This window comes from Mesoplodon densirostris, chromosome 6 (genome assembly GCF_025265405.1).
Source record: "Mesoplodon densirostris isolate mMesDen1 chromosome 6, mMesDen1 primary haplotype, whole genome shotgun sequence".
Taxonomy (NCBI): Eukaryota; Metazoa; Chordata; class Mammalia; order Artiodactyla; family Ziphiidae; genus Mesoplodon; species Mesoplodon densirostris.
Window position 1 is genome coordinate 11,084,450 of NC_082666.1, and position 20,377 is coordinate 11,104,826.

At 57.4% G+C, this 20,377-nt stretch overlaps 1 protein-coding gene across 1 annotated transcript in view; it reads right to left on the reverse strand.

Annotated features, from left to right (window-relative positions):
- The window catches only part of NEK6 (NIMA related kinase 6), an 83,391-nt gene that overhangs the window by 40,189 nt on the left and 22,825 nt on the right, over positions 1–20,377 (reverse strand). The gene's annotated exons all lie outside the window — the stretch shown is intronic.

Sequence of the window (20,377 nt, forward strand, 5' to 3'; positions counted from 1 at the left end):
CCACCATCCAGCAAGGGAGGCGCCAGATTCAATGCCACGTGTGCCAGACTCCAAAGCCTGTTCTTGCCCCGTCACTGTCCTCCGTGCCTCACCCCCATACAAACCCAGGTTGGCAGCCTAGTGGCCAGAAGAGAGAGGCCTTGAGTCAGACTGCAAGTAGCAGCTGCAGGAAGGACCCCACATGCCCGTCCTTGCTGGGACCTGGTGCACCAGACACTGGGAAGGCCGAGGCCACAGGTCCTACTCAAGTCCTGCACAAACCTCCAGGCAGGGGCAGAGCCCTCTGCACAGGGAACAGCCCCTTCAACCTCCAGGGCTTGGGCTGCCACATCAGAGGCCCCCAGGAGAGTCAAGGATGCCACTCACCAGCTGCCATAGTAACCGCAGGAGCTGTCCTGTTTAATTGCCCACCATGTGCCCAGGCCTGAGCTAAAGGCCATCTCAGTATCACTCCCAAGATCGCTTCCACTGCTGGTGTCACAGGCAGCCTCTGCTGGCCTCCCCAGCAGACAAGCACCTCCAGGGCAGGACCCAGGCTCAGGCACACGAAGACGCTGCATGGCTAGCGGTGCTCCTGGACGCAAGAGGGAAAGTACTCCTCCCCGGAGGAAAGCCCTCCGTTCACCCACAAGCATTTCTACAACACCTAAACCTCTGTGTCCAGGGCCAGGCCTGGGCTCCCCCAGGATGCCTGGAAGACACGGGGTGCAGGGGGGGCATGTGGCGAGGGCCCCCTAATCAGGCTGCTGTTCCTTCCACCAGACCCCGCCTTGGCATTCCCACGGGCACCTCTCATTTGACCCTCCCCGAACAGACCCCCAAAGGGCTGGCCAGGCTATCAGAGGAGCTTTGTCTATACCCTCTGGAGCGCTGGAGTCCCTAGGAATCAATGACCCAGGGGGCGAGTGTGCAAGCCAGTTCCCCTGCCTCCATTCAGGACGCTCTGGGGGTAAGTCACTCCAGAGACCCAAGCGGGATAGTGATTTGGTTTGAGATCACACCCTGCTTGTCTGCCTCCCCGACTCCCTCATGGTGTCCCCACTACGGTCTCGTCTCAGGGGCTGCTTCTGGAGAACCCAACCCAGGACATCGTCTTTCTCTCTAGACGGACTCTGCCTCTCGCCACCTGTAAGTCACCTGGTCATCTGCACCCACAGCCATCCCCACTGGCCAAAGCCCAAGCTGATAGGCATCACCTGGTCCAGTGGGTTGGCAGGTCCTGCTGCGTGAACCGGGTGATCTGGGCAGCGGGAAAGGAACCCACACCAATGGGGCTGTTATGGTCAGTGCCGTTGAGATCTGGTCACAGATCACACTTCCTTCCTCCCCACTGTAGCTCTTTCTGGTAGTTGATGGGCCAGCCCTCCCAGGCTTAGAGATGTCTACGACACCTGTCAGAGTTTGGCCACCAAGCCCTGAATCGCCTGCTGAGCTGGACTTTCAGCCTCCCGCCTCTGCCCTTGAAGGCACCCCTAGCCTCTCTAGAATCTGCACACTGGCGCCCAGCACCCATCCTTCCTCTATGTCCTCAGGGCAGGCCCAGCTCCTCCCTCACACCCCTTTCTTCAGCATTTTGGGGGTAAAACTGCTCTCTAACATACAAAGTAGATGGCAGAAAGCAAGGACACATGGAGCAGGGGGACGGTCCGCAGATGGCACCCGCCTCAGCCTAGCAGGGAGCCCCTGGTGGCTGAGAGCAACCCGTCAAACCCAGCCCGGCCTGTGCTGTTTCCTGCCTGTGCAATTGCCAGTTTTGATTCTCACACAGGCATCTTACGTGCTTCATCCTAATGTGTACATATAAAGAGGTAGATCTCTTGCTGTCATCTCTTTGCTCTTACCTCAAAGGGGTGTCATGTGGAGGGTATTCAGGAGTGTGCCTGTACTTCTGAGGCCTCTCCCCAGCCCCATACTCCCACCTCTGCCCCAGCCCAGGCCTCGCCTCCGCCTGGACTCCTGGGTCTCCACCAGTGCCTGGTGCCCTTTCCACCAAGCCCTCCTCCTCCAGATGGGCCACCAAGGTGGCTTCCTGCAATGCAGATGGGGCCATAGCACCTCCCCACCATCTGCGCCCGAGCTTCCGCACTGGAGTGCACACACCCCGGGTGACACAGTGAGGACCTGGGTACGAAAAGCCCCAGGATAAACAGATAAACACAAGCAGCTTCCCAAGGCTGCGCTGTTACTCAGGAGGGAAATGTGTGCAGCAATAAACCGGATACAGAGGGAACAAAATGTAAAATGCGCATGAATTTTAAGATAAAACCGGAGACTCCTGCAGGCTCTGTAGCTGCTTTGGGCTGCAACCCCAGACCCCTCGGGGTGATATGTTCACCGTCCTCTGCCCTTAGGGAGACCTCCGGGGGAAGGCTGGAGGAGAACTGTCTTGAGCAAAAAGGTTCTGTCTTTATCTCAGAAGGCGCCAGGTGTGGCCCAAAGACCAGGCCCACGCGTGACTGGCTCACCTGCCAACCTGCCCACAGACCACGCGGGCTGGAAACCATGGTGCATCCATCTCTGGCTCCAACGTCCCACCTCACCCAGCCTCCTAGGGCCAGCAGGCCTAGGTTTGTATCTCGACCCTGTCACTCCCCAGCTGGGACCTTGGGCAAGTCACACTGGGCAGAGACCTAGGAGGTATTTGCGAATGTCATTCCCCACGTCCCCACGAGGCGATCTAGCATCTGCACCCAGAGGCGGTCTGCAGGCTCTCAGGAGCTCACCTTGCTCCTCACACTGGGCCCCAGGAGCAAAGTAAGGGGCCCTGGTCTCACCAGGAATAACAGTAATAATGATGGTAAGCCAACAACTGTGTGTCCCTATTATGCTGGGCCCTTTCTTTATACATTTCACCTCTGTTAGCCCATCTCACCACCATCTCACTAACACCACCTCCACGAGACAGCTTCTGTTACTGTTCCACTTTACAGATGAGGAAACTGAGGCACAGGGAGGTTGAGAGATTTGCCCAGATCACACGGATCACAGGTGGCGAAGCCAGGACTCAAACCTGTGATGGCATCTTTGCCCATAACCCCTGCACTGCACCCCTCACAGGCTCTTACCAGCAATACATCACTTCCTTTCCCGTGGCTCCCCAAGGAACAAGCCCCCTCACTCAAGAATGGGGCAGTGCTGAGTGGGTAGGGGTGATCCCAGGGCCGGTGGGCCACGAGGAGCCATTCCCCCCACAGGGGGCCCAGAGCCCGCTCCCTTCGGGATGGCAGCGAGCAGATGCAGCACTGCTGTCCACACGCCCGGTGTGCCAACCCCCTGGGGTAAACTGCTGTGCCTAAGAGCAGTTCTGCCTGGAACCTAATAGAACCGGCTATACCTCATGTCCCCGTGAGGAGGAAGGGCCTTTGCTCCAGGAAACGAGTCTGCAAGTCACAGCCCACCCCCGCACCCTGCCCCCCAGAGAGGGCCAGATAAAGGGCAAGGAGGCAGAGGGGGAAGGAAGGGGGAGGAGAGAGGGAGGAGGAGGGAGGAAGGAAGTGAAGGTTCTCTGAGGCGTCCAGTGGCCAGATCTCTTCCACTTAGCCGGGGCTGTTGACAGACCCATTTTACAGACGGGCAATCAGGCTCAGAGGGGGGAGACTCAAGGTCGTGTCGTGAGTAGGATACAGAGGGCAGATGTGAACCCAGCTCTGATTCCAATGCGCCTCCCAGGTCCAAGACAGCCACTGCCTCTTTAGGCTCTCCAGGGTGTTGGATTTCAGAGGATTTGTATTCAGTTTGTCTACACCCTGACAGAAACCCAACCCCTTTACCCTGGACATTCCTGCCAGAAACTCCTTCTTAGGGGGTTCAGATGCAGAAAGACCAAGGCAAAGGGATCTGGAGGGATGAGACACGGAGAGCAGGGAAAAGCCCGGGAAAAGCCCCTCCATGCACAGGGCACCTCCTGTGCCCTGCGGCTCCTGCCAAGTTGCAGAACAATGGGGCCCAGGCTGCCAAGCCCAAGTCAGGGGCCAAAAATCCGTGGAATGTGAGACCTGGAGCCCCAGGCCACACGGAGCACCACCTCAAAGAGGGCCTTTCTTCTGCCGGGAGCAAGAGCCCTGCATTTCCAGGGCGCTGGGGTGGCAGAGTCTGCTTCCCAACCTGGGTTCCACACATGTGCCTGTCTACCGGGCAGCCGGGGACTGGATGAGGAGGAGCCCCAGGGTAAGGCCGAGGGTCTGTTTGGGAGCCTGACTTGCCTGGGTTCAAATCCTGGCCCAGCTTCCTTTAACCACGCAGTGTGTCAGTTTCCTCATCTGGAAAATGGGGCTAACAGTAAGATCTACCTTTCAGGGTCATTGAGAATTAAATGTGTTAACAGATGTAAACTCCTCAGGACAGAGCCTGGCACATGTGAAGGGCCCTCTGAGGCTTTAGCTGTTACCAGCGTCATGACCAACGACCATCCCTGGGCAGTGGAGGAGGAACTGTCTCCATGTGACAGACACGGGAACTGGGGCTCAAAGAGGGGCAGGGACTTGCCCAGGGTCACACAGCTGGTAAAAGATAGAGCTGGGGCTGCTGTACCCAGATCATGCTCTGTCTACCACACTGCACGGCCTCTTTGGAATGGCTCTGGAGCAAATACCCTCCTCGTCACTTACGAGATCTGGGGCTGCCTTTGCAAAGCCCCCCGACATGCTCCTCCCGCCCTGGCCTTCGGCAAGCCTCTTACTAACGTGGGGTGTGTTCCAGGGAGACGTGGGGGCTTGGGTTTAATCCAGGCACTTCCTGGAAGCGAGCGGCTCCCACACCAGGCTGGGCTGTGAGGCTTCCCGAGACGCCTTTCTGACCACGACTTTCACCTGGGGCACTTGCTTCCCAATTTCTAAAACATCGTCTAGGGGAAAGTCACATTCCTCCTTTGTCTCCTGCCAGATACCACACTTCGTGGAGGCTGGTGGTTCACTGAGGCCTTACCCTCCCAGTAAAAGATGACCCAAGACACCACAAGGCTCAGGCCAAAGACCCAGCTTGGGGCAGGTTTGGGGGCCTGAGTGGATAGGGTCGTATGGGTGCAAGTAACTGTCTACAGCTCACCTTGCCCCCCAGCCCTGAGGTGGAAGCAGCGAGTGTCTGCCTGCCCTTTTCTGCATGCTGTATGTGCATGTATGCGTGTACGGTCAGGCCACAAGGCTTTGAGCCCAGCCATGCTCTCGGTCTGTCCACTGGGGTAGGGGCATCACTGCCCCTGGTTTGGGTGGGGCTGGTAAAGGCCCACGTGGCTCCCAGCTGACAGGGAGAATCACAAAGACAACCTTGGAGACTCAGCTTCGGCTGGACGCCGGACCCTGTGCCGTTTCTCTGGGGAAGGCCCCTTTTTAGTCCTTCCTGCTCAATGAACAGCTTCACACGTTGTTTTCCCAAAGGAGGAAACCATCCTGGTGACCTCACACCCTCCTACACACACGGAATGAGTGACCCAACGCCAGTGCAGGCACCAGGGGCTATCTCTGTTTGTCCAGCAGGCTCTTGGCAACAGAAGCTTAGGACAGATGCCCACTGCTGGAGGCCTTCAGCCAGCCGGGAGAGGAGAAGTACCACAGACCAGTACAGCCCAGCACACCCCTACACAGATGGAGCTCTGAGGCCCAGCAGGAGACCGCGCAGCTCACAGGCTGGCCACCGGTGAGGTCAAGGCCGGACCAGCTTCAGCATCCGCCAACATCCACGGCAACACCTCCCCTGAGCTGAGTAATCTGACATCTCCCAAGAAGCCCAAGCGGTGCCATCACCCCGCTTTTGCAGATGAGGAAACCAAGGCTCCAAGGGGAAACGTGACTTGCCAAAGTCAGTCCACACAGAGGAGAGAGCTACCATTTGAACCTGCTCCTCAGACCAGGGAGCCTGTGAGTAACGAGAGAAAGGGACGCCACCGACTTCGTGTCCCCAGCACGAGGCCTGGGCAGTAAGGAACGCCCCACCCACGCAGACCAGCTGTAACGACAGCGCATCGCTAGCGGAGCCCGCACTGTGGGTGCGCCAGGCACGCGCCAAGGGCCGTGCACGCCTCGTTCCACCTCACAGCCACCCTAAGTGGGGGGCCGCTACAATCCATGTAGTGCAGAGGAGGAAATGAAAGTTCAGACTGGTTAAGCAACGGGCCCAAGGTCACACAGCAGGCAGTAGGCAGAACTGACACTTGAAACCGCGTCTGCCTGACTCCCGTAGTCCATACCTCCTCGGACAGTGAGGGACTGAGTGAACGAATGAATGAACGAATGAATTCTGGCCCAGAGGTGTGGCTCTGGCTACGGAGTCCTTCCCCCACCCCGGCCCCCCTTCCCTTCTGGTCTTGGGATAAGCAGACGTTGCCCATTCATCACTTGACAGGAAGCAGCTCGATCTGAGGCCAGAGTCACGGGGGCCTTGGGAGCTGGAGGGGATGAGCCACAGATGGCGTCTGGTTTCCTGACTGGGCCTGGGCGCCTCACCCCCCCACCCCCAAAGCCACACTTGCCACTCAGATTCCGCAGCTCCACGACCAGGAGGAGCCTGGCTTCTCTGAGACAAGGGACCACGTGCAGCCCCGGGAAGGGCGGTGCAGCCTGTGCAGAGAGGTCCCTGAGCCCCCTCCTCAGGGCAGTGGGGCCTCTCACGGGGTGGGTCTGCAGAACCCGGAGGCCAGCGGCCGAGGGGCAATGCAGCACCCACCCAGCTCACCTCCCCGGCACCCTACCCCATCCTTTTCTTCCAGCTCCCCTCTCCTCACCCACCGCCCACCCCCATCTCTCTCCAGCCTAGGGCCTCCCTCCAGAGCTCCAGACGCCAACCACCGAAAGTTCTAGGCACTGAACACTCACCTGCCCTTCCCTGGGTCTTCATCTCAGCGACGGGTCTCCTGTCTGCCCAGGAACCCGGCAGGAACGCGGGCTCCTCCTCCGGACGCCTCGCCCTCCCTCATAGCCCACACCTGGTCTTCATCCAGGGCTGCTGGTTCTTTCCCCAAACAAGTCTCCACTTACCCAGAGCCCCTGCCCTCTGCTGGCCTGGCCCCTTCTCGGTGGGCTCCCTGTAGTTGCCTCCTGCCTGATGACCTGACCTCCAGCCCACCAAAGGAGGGTCTCCCCTCGAAGACACAAATCCCAACCTGCTTCTCCCCACCCAAAACCTTGCAGAAAAAGGCCCACACGCCTGAGCAAGGCATCCCAAACTCTGTGCAGCTGGCGCTGGCCCACCCTCCTTAAAGCCTACCCCGCCCCAGGCCCCTGCACGTGAGGGCCTCCCCTTCCCAACCACACAGCACCCTGGACCTTCCAGGCCCTTCCACACACCAGCCTCTGCCTGGAACCTATGACCTCTCACGGGGTAAAGTCTCCCTCCTGCGTCAGGACCGGGTCCTGGGTCGTAATCAGGCTCCGCACTTCTCGTGGAATCCTGGGAAAGTCCCGCCCCCTACCTCATCCATAAAGAGGAAACAGCTGGACCCCGCAGGGTGGACGCAGTCGGGTGGTACCAAGCACCCTGCAATCTCCCAGTCAGTGGAGGGGGGCTCCTCCACCTTCCTGATGCCCCAAGCAAGAAACATCTGCCTCCACGCTCAGGATCCCCAAGGTCTCAGAGCAGGAAGAGATCACCAGGCAATTCAAAACACATCACACCCACACTGCAGGGCTTCCCTGAGCCTTTTTACAACGGAGGCGGCTCCAGATCACCTTTCACTTTCTCCTTCTCGGGTAATAAATCCCAATTCTGGACGAAAAAAATGTAGGAGCTGTAAACATCTCTCAGTTCAAGGAGCAATGAGGCATTTGGTTTCTACCCAGGAGGGCCTTTGGCTCCAGGACCTGGTGAAGGAAGATCTGCTGAGTGCTCGCTCTGCACCGGGGAGCGACACGCAGCACCTCGGCACACTCCTCCGCGGTGTCTGCGCTGCCCTCTTACAGGTGAGGAAACGTAGGTGCCGAGAGGCTAAGCGACTTGCCAAGCCCTCGCCGCTGGTAAACGGCACGCACCCGTGCTAGAACCCAGATCTGACTCTCTCCAAAGTCTGGGTTTTAATCTCATCTGCCTGGGGACCTCCTTGGAGACCACTATGGAGCTGGGGGAAGCTGGGGGGTCTCACTCTGCGAGGAGCCTCAGACCCCTTAGGTAGGTCCACCATGCCAAGGACCCCTGCCCTCCAGGGAAACGAACTTGCTCTTTCCTCAAGGCCTTGGCGGGCTCTGCCTCCCTTGCCTGGAATGAACTGCCTCCTGGCAAACCTGGATCCTCCTTCCAGGCCCAACCCAGGGCACCCGCTCCAGGCAGCCTTCCTGGACGCCTCTAGTCAGTTACTCCCAGGTTCCACTGACCTGGTCTCTGTGCCATCACTGCCTGAACACGTCTTCTTCTCCCTCAAATGGAGATTTCCTCAAGGGCAGAGACCAAATCACTCTCCTTGTGGCCCCAGCACGCCGCAGAGGGAGGGTGACCCAGTACGTAAACACCAGAAGCCAGGAGGGAGAAGCCTGGGGAGCGCAGAAATTCCTCTTCTCCCATATCCTGTCTCAGACCAGGCTCCTGCCCTGCCAACCAACAGCCGAAGGGGGAAACCCAGCAGAGCAGCCCTCAGGCAGATGGAGGCTCAGGGTTTGTAAAAAGCTTGCCCCGGGCCCAGGAGGACATCCATAATGCCACCAGTGGCCTCTACACAGGGGAAGTTCTTCAACCCCTGGCCTCCCCTAATTTCCTCTCCTGCTCTCTTTTTAAGGTTTGAAAGGGTGGCTATTCCTGGCAAGAGAACCTTCTGTGGAGAACTCACTGCTCAGACATCAGGAAGGGGCCCAGGTAGCCAAAACCCACGCGGGAGACATAAGAATTCCTTTTCCTGCTTCCCTTGTAACCTCGGGAGTTCTGGCAAAGCCCGGGATCACTCAGCGTGAAACTTTGCCCCATTAACCTGGGCAGTGACAAAGGTCAGGCCAGGCTGATGGCACTGGCCCACTGGCAGCTCCCACCAGGTGGGTGGTCAAGGGGGCAACGGTGGCAGAGGTGCAGCCAAGGTCAGGTGCTCTGTGAGCCCAGGCCCCGGAGGTCTCCAGGGTCTGCCTCCCTGTCACTTGCTAGGAATACCCTCAAGAGCAAAGGCAGTAGCCCTAGGTGGCAGGGAAGGGTGAGGGGCTCCCCAGAGCAGAGGCAGGGCAAAGGCCGGTACCTTGCAAAGTGGCTTCTGAGAAGCTCCGGGGAAGGTCTCGGCTCAGGGTTGAAGTAGATGTGAGCACGGTACTGGGACCTCTGGGGATCTGGGTGGCCTCCCTGTGCCAGGGCTGGTGAAGGAGGAGAGGCCAGCCCTGTCTCCGTATGGGACTTCCCCTGCCCAAGACTCCCCTCCCCGGCCACTGCCAAAAGGAAACTCCCCCACCATGAGCTGCTCCAAAAATAGCTCTGGCTGCCACCTCTGTGGTGAAAGGAACTTGTCACTGCCACCAGGGAGCCCACTGCTCACCAGGGACTGGAATCTGATGGCAGTGGCCATGGGTCAGTCTTGGAGAGAGCGCAAGTGTGCCGGAAGCCAGGGGGCTTGGAATGCAATCACAGTCCACTCTGGGATTGCCCAGTCCTGCTCCCCCATTTTACCCTCCAGGAAACTGCGGCAGGAGGGCAAGAGACTGGCCCAGGGCCATGGGCACAGCAGTGGCAGTGCCTGGCCAGGACCCGGCCTCCTAAACCCACCCCATACCCACATGGTCAGGCAAAAGAACTTGCCCTGCAGGCTCTACCAACCCCTCACCCCCACCCCAGAACCCAGAACACTGACAGCAGACGCCGAGGTCCAACCAGCCTGGGAGGGATGAGGGGTCCTTCCCTCACCCACAGTGCTCCATTCCCACCCACCCCCATGGGGGCCAGCCAACGCTAAGAATCATAAATGTTCTTGCTGTCCGTTTAAAAGCTTAACCCTTTCTAATCTCTCTTTTGTGAGCTGAACCAAAAATATTTGTTGCCTAAGAGATGAGAGCCTTGGTAGGCAGCAGCCCTGGGTTCAAGTCCTGGCTCTGGCGTGCCCCAGCTATATGGGCCCCAGAGTTCTCGCAGGTAAAACTGGGACACAAATAGTATGCATCGCCCCGGGCTGTGGGGGGCTCCGTAACATCAGGGGCCTCAAAAGTGCTTAGCCCCAGGCCTGACCCAGAATAGAGCCCCCATCACTGGAGTTACCGTTGATTATTCATCCTTATTCTGGCCCCGTGCTCTCCCACACCAGGCTGTGGATCCAGGATCTGAGTGTTCCCACCTTCCCTTCCTTCTACGCAGCCTTCCAGCTGCCGTCTCCGTTGAGGGCCTGTGCTGACCACGGGTGACCCCAAGATCGCATGGATGGAAACCCCCTTGCTCTTACGGGGTCACAGGAGAGAACCCAGAAACACAGGGACAGATAACCACAAGCCAGAAAAGAGCATGAAAAGTGTCCCCAAGAAAAGGACTGAGAGACCCTCACTTCGTGACCCAGGCAAGATCACGGACAGCTTCTTACAAGAGCTGGAGTCTGGGGTAGCCTGGAAGAATAAGCGGGGTTAGCAGCAGAGGGTCGGGAATCCCAGCCGAGAACACAGTGGGGTCAAAGGCATGGAGGCTGGCGGACCTGAGGGCATGTGGGAGAAGGCAGGGACGCCTCCAGGCCAGCCCCAGCCCTCCATCTCCGAAAAGAGCTCCCGTGGTCGGAACGTGTCTTCCTCTCCAGAACGAGAGCCAGCTCCACCCTGGGCAAACCCCCCCAACACACCCCCCGCGCCCCATCTGCAGCTCGACTGCCGGGACTGATGAGGGCATATGGCAGCTGAGGCCCCAGAGGACACACGGAGCCAGATCCTGGCACCGGGACTCGGCCACCTGCCAGCACACCTTCCCCGCCAGCCGGGCCCAACTGTCAGGCATATGCCAGGTGCCGGCCCCTGGGTGACTGCGCCCAGGCCCCGGCTCACAGGGCACCCCTGGAGGACCGTCCTCTATGACCCGGCGAGATGGGCGGCATCAGCCTGCACACACAGCAGAGGCTCCAGATGGGCCGGTCAGGCCCCCAGGTTGGGCACTTTCTGCCTAACCATTGTTTTTCTTCTGCTTCCGGCCTCCTTTCTGCTGAGAGGAATTCCCTCCAGGGCTCCCATCTAGGACACGGTAGCACCCAGGGAAAACACAGATTCCTGGAGCCTTCCTCTTCCTCCTGGCCAGGATGGCAAGAACCTTCCTGAAGTCTCCCTTGGCTCTGATCAGCCTCCATGCCCGTGGGCACACACACACTGCCAGTCACTCCCCGCTTGTCCACCTGGGACACAGAAGAGAGGGTGGAGCTGTGCTGAGGGGCACAGACGGGCTCGCAGTCCCATCAGTCCCCAGACTCTCAGGACCTCCTGGGTCACCGGGAGCCTCCAGCATGACCTCCATGCAGCTCAGAGCGGCTCGGTCTGTGGGTGACAGTGTCTCCTCCACCTAGTCCTGCCGCCCCACGCGGAGTTACGGGCCAGCACACTATCTCAGCTTCCAGGGCCACACCACAGTGGCCCTGGACCTTCCTGTGTCACATTCCTCACAGGATCCTCGTGGACCCCACGTCGGGCCTGGGAAATTATGAGGTCATTTTTAACCCCTCGAGGGTGAATCCCGCTCTGAGCCACGGCATGTGGCATGGTGGCTCAGGACTCACAGGGTCTGGGACTCTCAAAGGGCCGCATGGCCTTGGTAAAGTCATGGCCTGTCTCTGGGTCTTGGTTTCGCCACCTACAACATAGGTGGGTCGGGCTCTGCAGTCTTGGGAGGGCTCTTCTTGTGCCGACACTTTTTATGAGGCTGATGGAGAATTTGCAACACGCTGGCGTGCCCTGAAACTGAGCCCCAGGAGCCTGTTATCTAATCCTGTGCTCATGTCTGGGAGGAAAACCAGACCTTCTGGGTCTGGAATTGCTAAGGGACACTCTCTCTGACCTTGGAAGATTTTGTGAGCCCCCCAACCCCTGCACACTGCCCTCCCCACTCGCAACAAGCCACAGCCATATGGGGGGATGGCTCCGAGGCCTCCCAGCTCCCAGACACACAGCCATGGAAGTGGCGATGTGTACACAGTGGGGTCCACACACAGAGCACCCCTTAAGTGCCAGATGCAGGGCCAGATCCTTGAGGGGTGTTGGCAGCTCATGTGCTTACAAAGCGACCCTGCAAGGCAGACAGTGCGTCCATTTGACAGATGAGGAAAGTGAGGCTAGTGAGGTCACGTGACTCGCTGGAGGTGTCCCAGCTGGAGAGAGGCAGAGCCTGGATGGAAATGTAGGTCTGAGTCCTCGTGGTCGTGGGGGAACCAGACCCAAGTGCTTAACCGTGTTGCAGAATCAAAGTAGGGGCCACTGATTCCAACTTGGGCCAATCAAGGGGGCTGCAGGGAGGTAATGGCACTGGATCCGGGACCCAAGGGCCAGGAAGTGAGGTAAGGCAGCCCAGCACAGGCTCTGGAGTCTGACGTTCAAATCCTGCACTGCCTCTGTCCAGCCGCAGGAGCTTGGGTCAGGCCTGTAGCCATGTCTCTGCAGTTCCCTCCTCTGTAAACAGGGGGCTGTGTAGGACCGACCTCGTGGGGTTGGTTATGAGGACCGCGTGGAGGGTATGCCGGCGGAATGCCAGCAGCTCAGGACTATCAGGACTAGGTATACACAAGAGCTCAATCAATGTGGCTGTTGCTACTATTATGATTACCGTTATCACCATTAAAAACCAGTGCTGGGCTTCCCTGGTGGCGCAGTGGTTGAGAATCTGCCTGCCAATGCAGGGGACACGGGTTCGAGCCCTGGTCTGGGAAGATCCCACATGCCGCGGAGCAACTAGGCCCGTGAGCCACAACTACTGAGCCTGCACGTCTGGAGCCTGTGCGCCGCAACAAGAGAGGGCGCGATAGTGAGAGGCCCGCGCACCGCGATGAAGAGTGGCCCCCGCTCGCCGCAACTAGAGAAAGCCCTCGCACAGAAACGAAGACTCAACGCAGCCAAAAATAAATAAATAAATAATAAAAATAAAGGAATTCCCTTAAAAACAAACAAACAAACAAACAAACCAGTGCTCATTCAACAGCAATATCCCTGCAACAAATATTTCTGGCAACCCACTCTGTGAACCATTTGTCACAATAAGGCCGGTCCTCCTTCCCCAGGGGACCCCAGTCTCGTGGCCAACCAGGCCCCTGGGCCTGTGAATGTGGCAGGAGGGGCCCACGGCCTCTGGGGATCTCCCCCTTTCAGGGAGGATGGGAGAGGCCACACTGGCTCCTGCTGCATTCTCCCAGAAGCTGGAAGTGATGGCAAAGCATTTTACAAAGTTACCAGGACGATGAACCTGAGCCATCCCCCTCCCCCAACTGCCTCAATAAAATAAATCTTGGCCAGTGCTGGCTGGCGAGAGACACATATTTACATGACGATCGTGCCTCATGATCACAGGGCTCGTGATTCCAGCAAGCAGCGTGTGGCAGGGATGACAGTGGTCCTAGGAGACTCACTATTTTCCGGCGACTTTTATTGTCCATTATACCCCGGCGTTTACAGGGCTCTGCTCCGGGCCTGGCAGGAATACCGCACATGGTGGGGCTGGCAGGCCTTAATATTCCAGTCTCAGTGTTGCGGATCAGTTTTCGCATCTCATCCACGCCACCCCCCGAGTCTTCGTGTGATACTGAGACCCCAGGCAGCTCCAGGGGCCCTGGAGGGAGAGGGTTGAGGGGTCTAGAAGCACTGGTAGCCCCACCCAAGCCATCTGCTTGGTTCCAGTCTGCTGTCCCAGGCCCGCGGACACTGCTAACTCTGTGGCCCTCCTTGGGCATAGGAGGGGACTGTACAAAGCAGAGGGGTGCACAGGTGCACTGGAGCCGCGACTAATGGCTTGCGGGGGCTGCTTGCTAAATTCTCAGGGACTTTGTGAGACAGTTATCATGTTGGTTGCTTGCAATCAGGCACCGTAGGAATACTTACACCCTGGAAATTGGCAAATGCTACAAATCAAGGCTTTGTACAAATCCCTCTCCTTCCCACCCCGCCACCTCTCTGCCCAGGGACCTGTTTGTTAAACACCAGCATAGCCCAGGGAGGGGGTGACCCAGCAGGCCCTCGTGAGCACCTGGAAGGACACGCGGACTTAAGAGTCAGGTGTGAATCCTGACTTCCTCACATACCACTTGTGTGTGAACTTAGGTAAGTTACTTCACTTTCTGATCCTCAGATTTCTTATCTGTAAAAGGGTGACACATCTAAACTCCCAGGTTGTTGTGAGGATTACAGCACCTCATGGCAAGTTCCCTGGGTGATGCTTGATATATAGCAGGTGCTTAATAAATGATACCAATGGTCATTCAATAATGCAACACTTACTGAGCACCTACTCTGTACCAGACACTGTCTGAGTGATAGGGATACGGAAATGCCCCAGGGGATGACAAATATCAAATCCTTCACATGTGGACAGTTCTTGATTGTCTGCAGAGGGATTGTTACCCACACCATCTTACGAAGCCTCATGACAACTCTGATAGGTGGGCACAGCAGGAATGGTGCCCAATTTTGAGATGAGGAAATGGGGGCTCAGGGCTGGGCATGACTTGCCCGAGGCCCCTGCCAGGGCCTATCAAGATAGGGCTCAGCTCCAAGTCCACTCCAGGCCCACCATGGCACCCATCTCTGAATTCCCAGGCCCAGCCGGGCTGGCCCCCCTGACGGTGCCAGGAGAACCCAGGGCGAGGGGACTCCGGGTCTAGGATCCTCGGTTCTAGTCCTGGCTCCACGGCTTCCCTGCTCTGGGTCCTTCCCCTCCTGGGCCCTCAGCTCCCCGTGGGAAGGCTGAGAGGGCTGCGCTCAGGATGATGCTGTTGGCCCTGGTGGGTGAGGGTCTGCCTCTAGGCTTCCTGGCTTGGCCAAATGTCCCTCTGTCCCCCCAGAGCCAGGGAGGCCTTGGGCATATAAACATCTCCTGAGCCCCAGCCAGAGCCCAGGAGAGCCAGGGCCTCTTAAGCAGGAAGGAAGAGGGCCGTGAGCTGGGGCTCCCATCCCCCTATTCTGGGCTTGCCATCTCACCCTGCTGGCGGGGCTCACCCACCCATTTCACCAATGAAGAGACGGAAGCTCAGAGAGGGGTGGTGTCACCAGCCTGGGAGCAAGATTCATCTCCTAGGCTGGCAGCTTCCAGAGCTCGTGGCTGCAGTGCCCACCAAGCCCCTCGGTTCTGAGGCCTTGGGGGCCTGCAGGTGAGACAGTCCTGGCCGCCCAGCCTCCGCCCAGAGTGGTCGAGGAGCTTTTCGCTGAAACAGGAGAGCAAGAAGAGTACTGGCAGCTCTGATGACTCAAATAACCTTTGAAACTGGGAGGTGGGCGGAAGTGGGCAGCATTTCTGATGGGTTTCACCTCACTTCCTAGAAGGATGCATCACCAGCTTTAGTTTAGTCAGCACTCACCCGACCGTCAACGCAGACCTGTGCTCTGGGCGGCACGTCTCAGCTCGCTTGTCTCCAGAGAAATTACAGGCTGGTAGGTGGGGGTCACCCAGCCTGTGTGTGGGGGGAACTCTTCTCATTTTACAGATGGGGAAACTGAGGCCCAGAAAGAGGGCGGGGGTTGGTTCAGGGATGCACAACAGGGACCTAAGTCTTCAAACTCCTTTGCCAAAAGGTTAATTTTTCTCTTTGGGGAGATAGAAAAGGAGACTCTCTAGAGCTTTCAAAGGATAAAGGGAAGAAAAAAGAACTAGCAGCTGAAGGGAATTGCAACAAGGCCCCCAGCCAGCCCGAAGAGGTTTCCGAAATTCTATACAGTCTGAATTCTTACCAGCTGAGGGGTCACGCGATTTCCTCTGCAGAAGGCAGAGTTGAAACAGTCTGACTGAGGGAGGGGGCCAGGAGGAGGAGAGAAATGTCCACAAGACTAGGAATCGTGAGTTTCCGTCTGGCTGCTCTGATGACTTTCTGGGTGACCACGGTCGAGTCCCTTGCCCTCTCCGGGCCTCAGTTTACCCGGATTTATTTACTATGCACCAAGCCTTGCTCTAATGCACTTAAGTGAGGTTAACCTACTTATCCCTTATATAACACAGCTGGGTTCGAAGCCAGCTAGCGTGGCTCCAGAACCCACACTCCAACCACTGAGCCACAAGGCCCTCCAGCCTGCAGCAGGCATATCTCCAGAGTCCTTCCTGCCCTCGGGGGCTTTGCCCATCTGTGGCTTGGATGCCGGCAGGCAGGTTTCTAAAGACACTAAACCATTCTCCTTAACTCGCCTGCTTCTCTGAGCTGCTACCTTATCCGTGAACTCTGATTCCTTCACTTTGTTCAGCAGCCTTTATAACTATTTTACCTTGGGAGACCCTCGGGAAACTCCCAGGTCACGGCAGCCAACGACCCACCTCTTTGAGCCTCGCTGGGAGCCGAGAGTCCAAGCAGGAATGGACGACCCTGCTCTGATGTCCATTTTGGAGTTTTACACTCAGGTCGGCCTCTGGGACCGCAGGAGGGAGACTGCCATTCAGGCATCCAAGAAAGAGAGAAAAAAACATCTATTCATAGCCAGACAGAACCTGCTCTATGGAAATCACGCTACCGACGCGACAAGCAGCCCAGCTGTGCAAGAGATTCCCGAAGAGCCTGACCTGGGAACATCCACGTGGAAGGCTCAAAGGCTTGGGTGGTCACCAAGCTTATAAAATCTGCCTGGATGCTCAACCATGAAATTCCTGAGGGCATAAGGTTCTGACCCAAAACCTGGGCTTGTCTTCCAAAACAAAATTCTTCAGACAACGGACATTTTTTGGCTTCAACAAACAGACTGCTGATCTGTTTCACTCTGATCTCTAGAGTAAGGAACACTCATGGTGAGAACATGCTCCCACCCCATGCCACGCACTGTGCCACGTGTTTGGGTCCACCCGGTCATTCCCAAGGGTGGGTGTTACTATCTCCATTTTGCAGATGGGGAGACTGAGGCTCAGAGAGGTGCTGACTCCCACAGCTGGGAGACGGCAAAGGTGGGGTTTGAAATCTGGTGCCGGTCTGGAGCGTAGGGGGCTGGGGATGAATCCCAGTGGAGCCTGCTGTCTGCATCACGACGGGGAGCTCCAGCCAGACACAGAAGCACAGGGAGAGTTCTGTGGGGCGGGTGCACGTGGAGTCTCGGACCCTAGACGCCCACAGGCTTCCCTCCACACGTGGGAAGAATCCCTGCAGAGGGACGGGTTGGGAGGGTTGGCCCAACAGCAATTAAAATCACCCCGTGGAGGCTGCCTCAGTCCCGCCTTTCCAAAGACACTGGAATCCACTAACTGGGAATGCTGAGCTGAGCACCCAGAAAATCTCCCACGCTGCGTTCGTATCGTTGCATCAATGGCAGGTGATCATTAAACACACGTGCAGCCGCTGCCACGCCACTGTTTTATTCCCGGGAACGGGAGAAACCTTGAATCCACTCATCTGAGGTCTCACGTCTCACCAGAGACCTCAGAGAAAACCCCGAAGAATCCACCAGTCTACTTCCTATACTTGAAAGCAGGAAGACAGGAAACTGAGGCTCAGAGCAGAGAAGTGACGTGTCCAAGGACATCAAACCGTTTGTTCAATCGACCAACACATACTGGGACCAGTCTCCGTCCTCAGTGGGGTCCCTTGTTTAGAGAGAGACAGGAGTCTCATAAGCCGATACCTACAACCCCATGTGATGGCTGCTTTGTACACCCAGGGTGTGGAAACACAGGGAAAGCTCTGTGCAGTCCGCCTGTGGAGGCGGGGGTGTTTCCTCGTAATAGGAAGTTGCTCTGAGCTGAGGAGCAGGGGGAGGCCGCTCCCGGCAGAAGGTACGGCCTGTGCAAACGCCTGGAGGCTAGGCGAGCCCAGCATCAGCTGCGGGATAGAGGCGCCAAGGACAGCAGTGGTCTCAGGTCTGCAGAGGGGAGGGACCGAACATCTGCACACAGAGCTGGTAAGGGGTGCAAAGCCAGGGCCAGAACGCGGGTTTCCAACTCCCCTTCCAGGGCTCTTTTGCACACTCTGCCTCCTGTGGTACCAAATCTAGGTATGATTTTACTCAGTGGGTTACGTGATGAATTAAAGCCCCAGTCACAGTTGAGCGGCATCCAGCCTCCACCTCTGCTACGTGCACACCGACCTCCCTACCCCTTCCCTGGTCATCCCAGGTAACTGTCCACGGACAGGAGGAAGGAAATGCCTACAGAGTTTCCCTCTCAAGAGACCCTGCTGGGGCCCTATCTCAGGAGGGCCATAAAGTTTACATTCTGAGCTCCAAGACACTCTCTCCTATTTGGTATTTATTGAGCATCGACTGTGTGCCAGCCTCCGTGCTGGCATGGAGGTGGTTACAACCTCTAACTCCCTCGGCCATCCCCTAATCCTGAGATGGGCAGAAGTCCCTACTCCTGTCACCCGGGAGAGGAGAGGTGAGGCTCCGAGAGGCCTGGGACTTGCTTGCTCAAGATCACTGGGCCAGGAGGGGTCGGGCTGGGACGCTCCCCCGGAAACGTCTGGGTACGGGGCCTTGGCCAAAAGAGATAAGGGTCCCTGGGGAAATAGAAGAGCCTGGATCCCTCCTTCCCGCCCTGCAGGCTGCCCTTGACCCACAAAGCAGGCAGAGGCTGCACAGGCAGGCGCCACCCAAAAGGGCGGGGCACTGTCCTGATGGGGAGGGGCCGCTCTTCCAGCTCAGGGAGCACAGCCCGGGTTGGCGGCTCACGCAGGGAGAGGAGAGGCTCTCGGCTCTAAGCTGCCCAGGCCGGTGCCACCGAAGGACTAAGTGCTTGTGGCCAGTGAGGCTAGGACGCAGAGCGCGGACACCGGGGTCAGCGACCCCCTGGCTGGGTCACCTCCCGAGTCTCTGAGTCTATTCAGAGGGGGTGACACGACCCGGCCCTGGCTATGGCGGCAGCTCTCCCTCCCTGGACTGGGGTCCTTGTGCGCATCCGTCTCCTCTTTGGGAATGTTGGTGGGGCCCCTGGGTACCCTAGTTAACCCAAGCCAAATGGCTGCAGACACTCCGAAGTATGAAGGCTCAGCTACGCCCTATCCAGACAGGGCTGCCTCCTTACCCCGCAGGTCCCTGCACCAGGTTGAACAGCTTCCCTACAAAACTCACGTCTACCTGGAACCCGGAAATGTGGCCTTATCTGGAAATAGGGTCTTTGCAGATGGAATCAAATTAAGATAAGGTCACACAGGATTAGGGTGGCCTTAATCCAATGGCTGGCATCTTTAAAAGCAGAGGGAAACTTGAATTCAGAGACGCACAGGGAGAAGGCCATGTGACAACAGAGACAGAGATTGCAGTGATGTGTCTCCAAGCCAGGGAACGCCAAGGACTGCTGGTAACCACCAGAAGCCAGGAGTGAGGCATGGAACAGACTGGCCCTCAGAGCCTCCAGAAGGAACCAACCCTGCCAACACCTTGATTTTGGACTTCTGGCCTCCAGGACTGTGAGAGGATACATTTCTGTTGTTTTAGCCCACCCCGTTTGTGCTGATTTGTTATGGCAGCCCTAGGAAACGAATACACTCCCCACCCCGGCCCACCAACCCCAGCACAGCTGGCTTTCACGTGCAGCCGCAGTTTCCCAGGTTCTCCAAGCACTGCAGACTTATCGAAGACTTCCTCAGCCTCAACTTCTGTTTTGGGTGCTGCAGAGGAAGTAAATCAGTGGTTCCCAAGTCTGGGGATTTCACAGGCCTGTAAAGTGTCCCCAAATTCTGAAGACAGACATAAGGTTGCCAACGTTTTCTGACATCTAAATACAATTTCTATCTGTGATCACCATCCTGCATAAAAGAAGGACACCCGACACAAGAAAGTAGCTGATGCCAGGCCTGTCCTTAAGTTTTCTCATGGCACCATGGATCAGCGAGAATGTCACACAGTTTGGGAACCAAACTCCAGCCGCTGTGCCCTGCTGGGTGACCTTTTTCAATCCTCGCCGAGGAGAAGGGAGGCTAGCCTCCTCCACTCTCCTCTGAGTACAAAACGGAGGTTTTCTCCATCTCAGAAACTTGACAAGTATATTCCAGTTAACCTGTGGGTAACTCCAGTTAATCCCCTCTGAGGACTGGGTGATCTCCCAGCCCGAGGGAGGCATTCCAGGCCAGTCAATGAGAGAGGATCAAGAGGAAAAGAAAATAAAAAGGAAAAGGAGGCGGGAGAGGGAGAGAGAAGCACTGGCTCTTCTTGTGAAAAGAAAATCAAATTGTGAAATTATGCAACAAGCAGACATCACGGTCCGCATGACTCCAGCCCTCTTCAAAGACACCTCGTAAACCCACGCCCGGCCTCAGAGGGAGAGGCCAGATGCCTGGCGCTGTGGGGAGGAGCTTTCGAAACATCTGGCCCTGGCGGCCTGATGACCCAATGGAAGCCAGTCACCCTGTGCTCCGTGACCGTTGCAC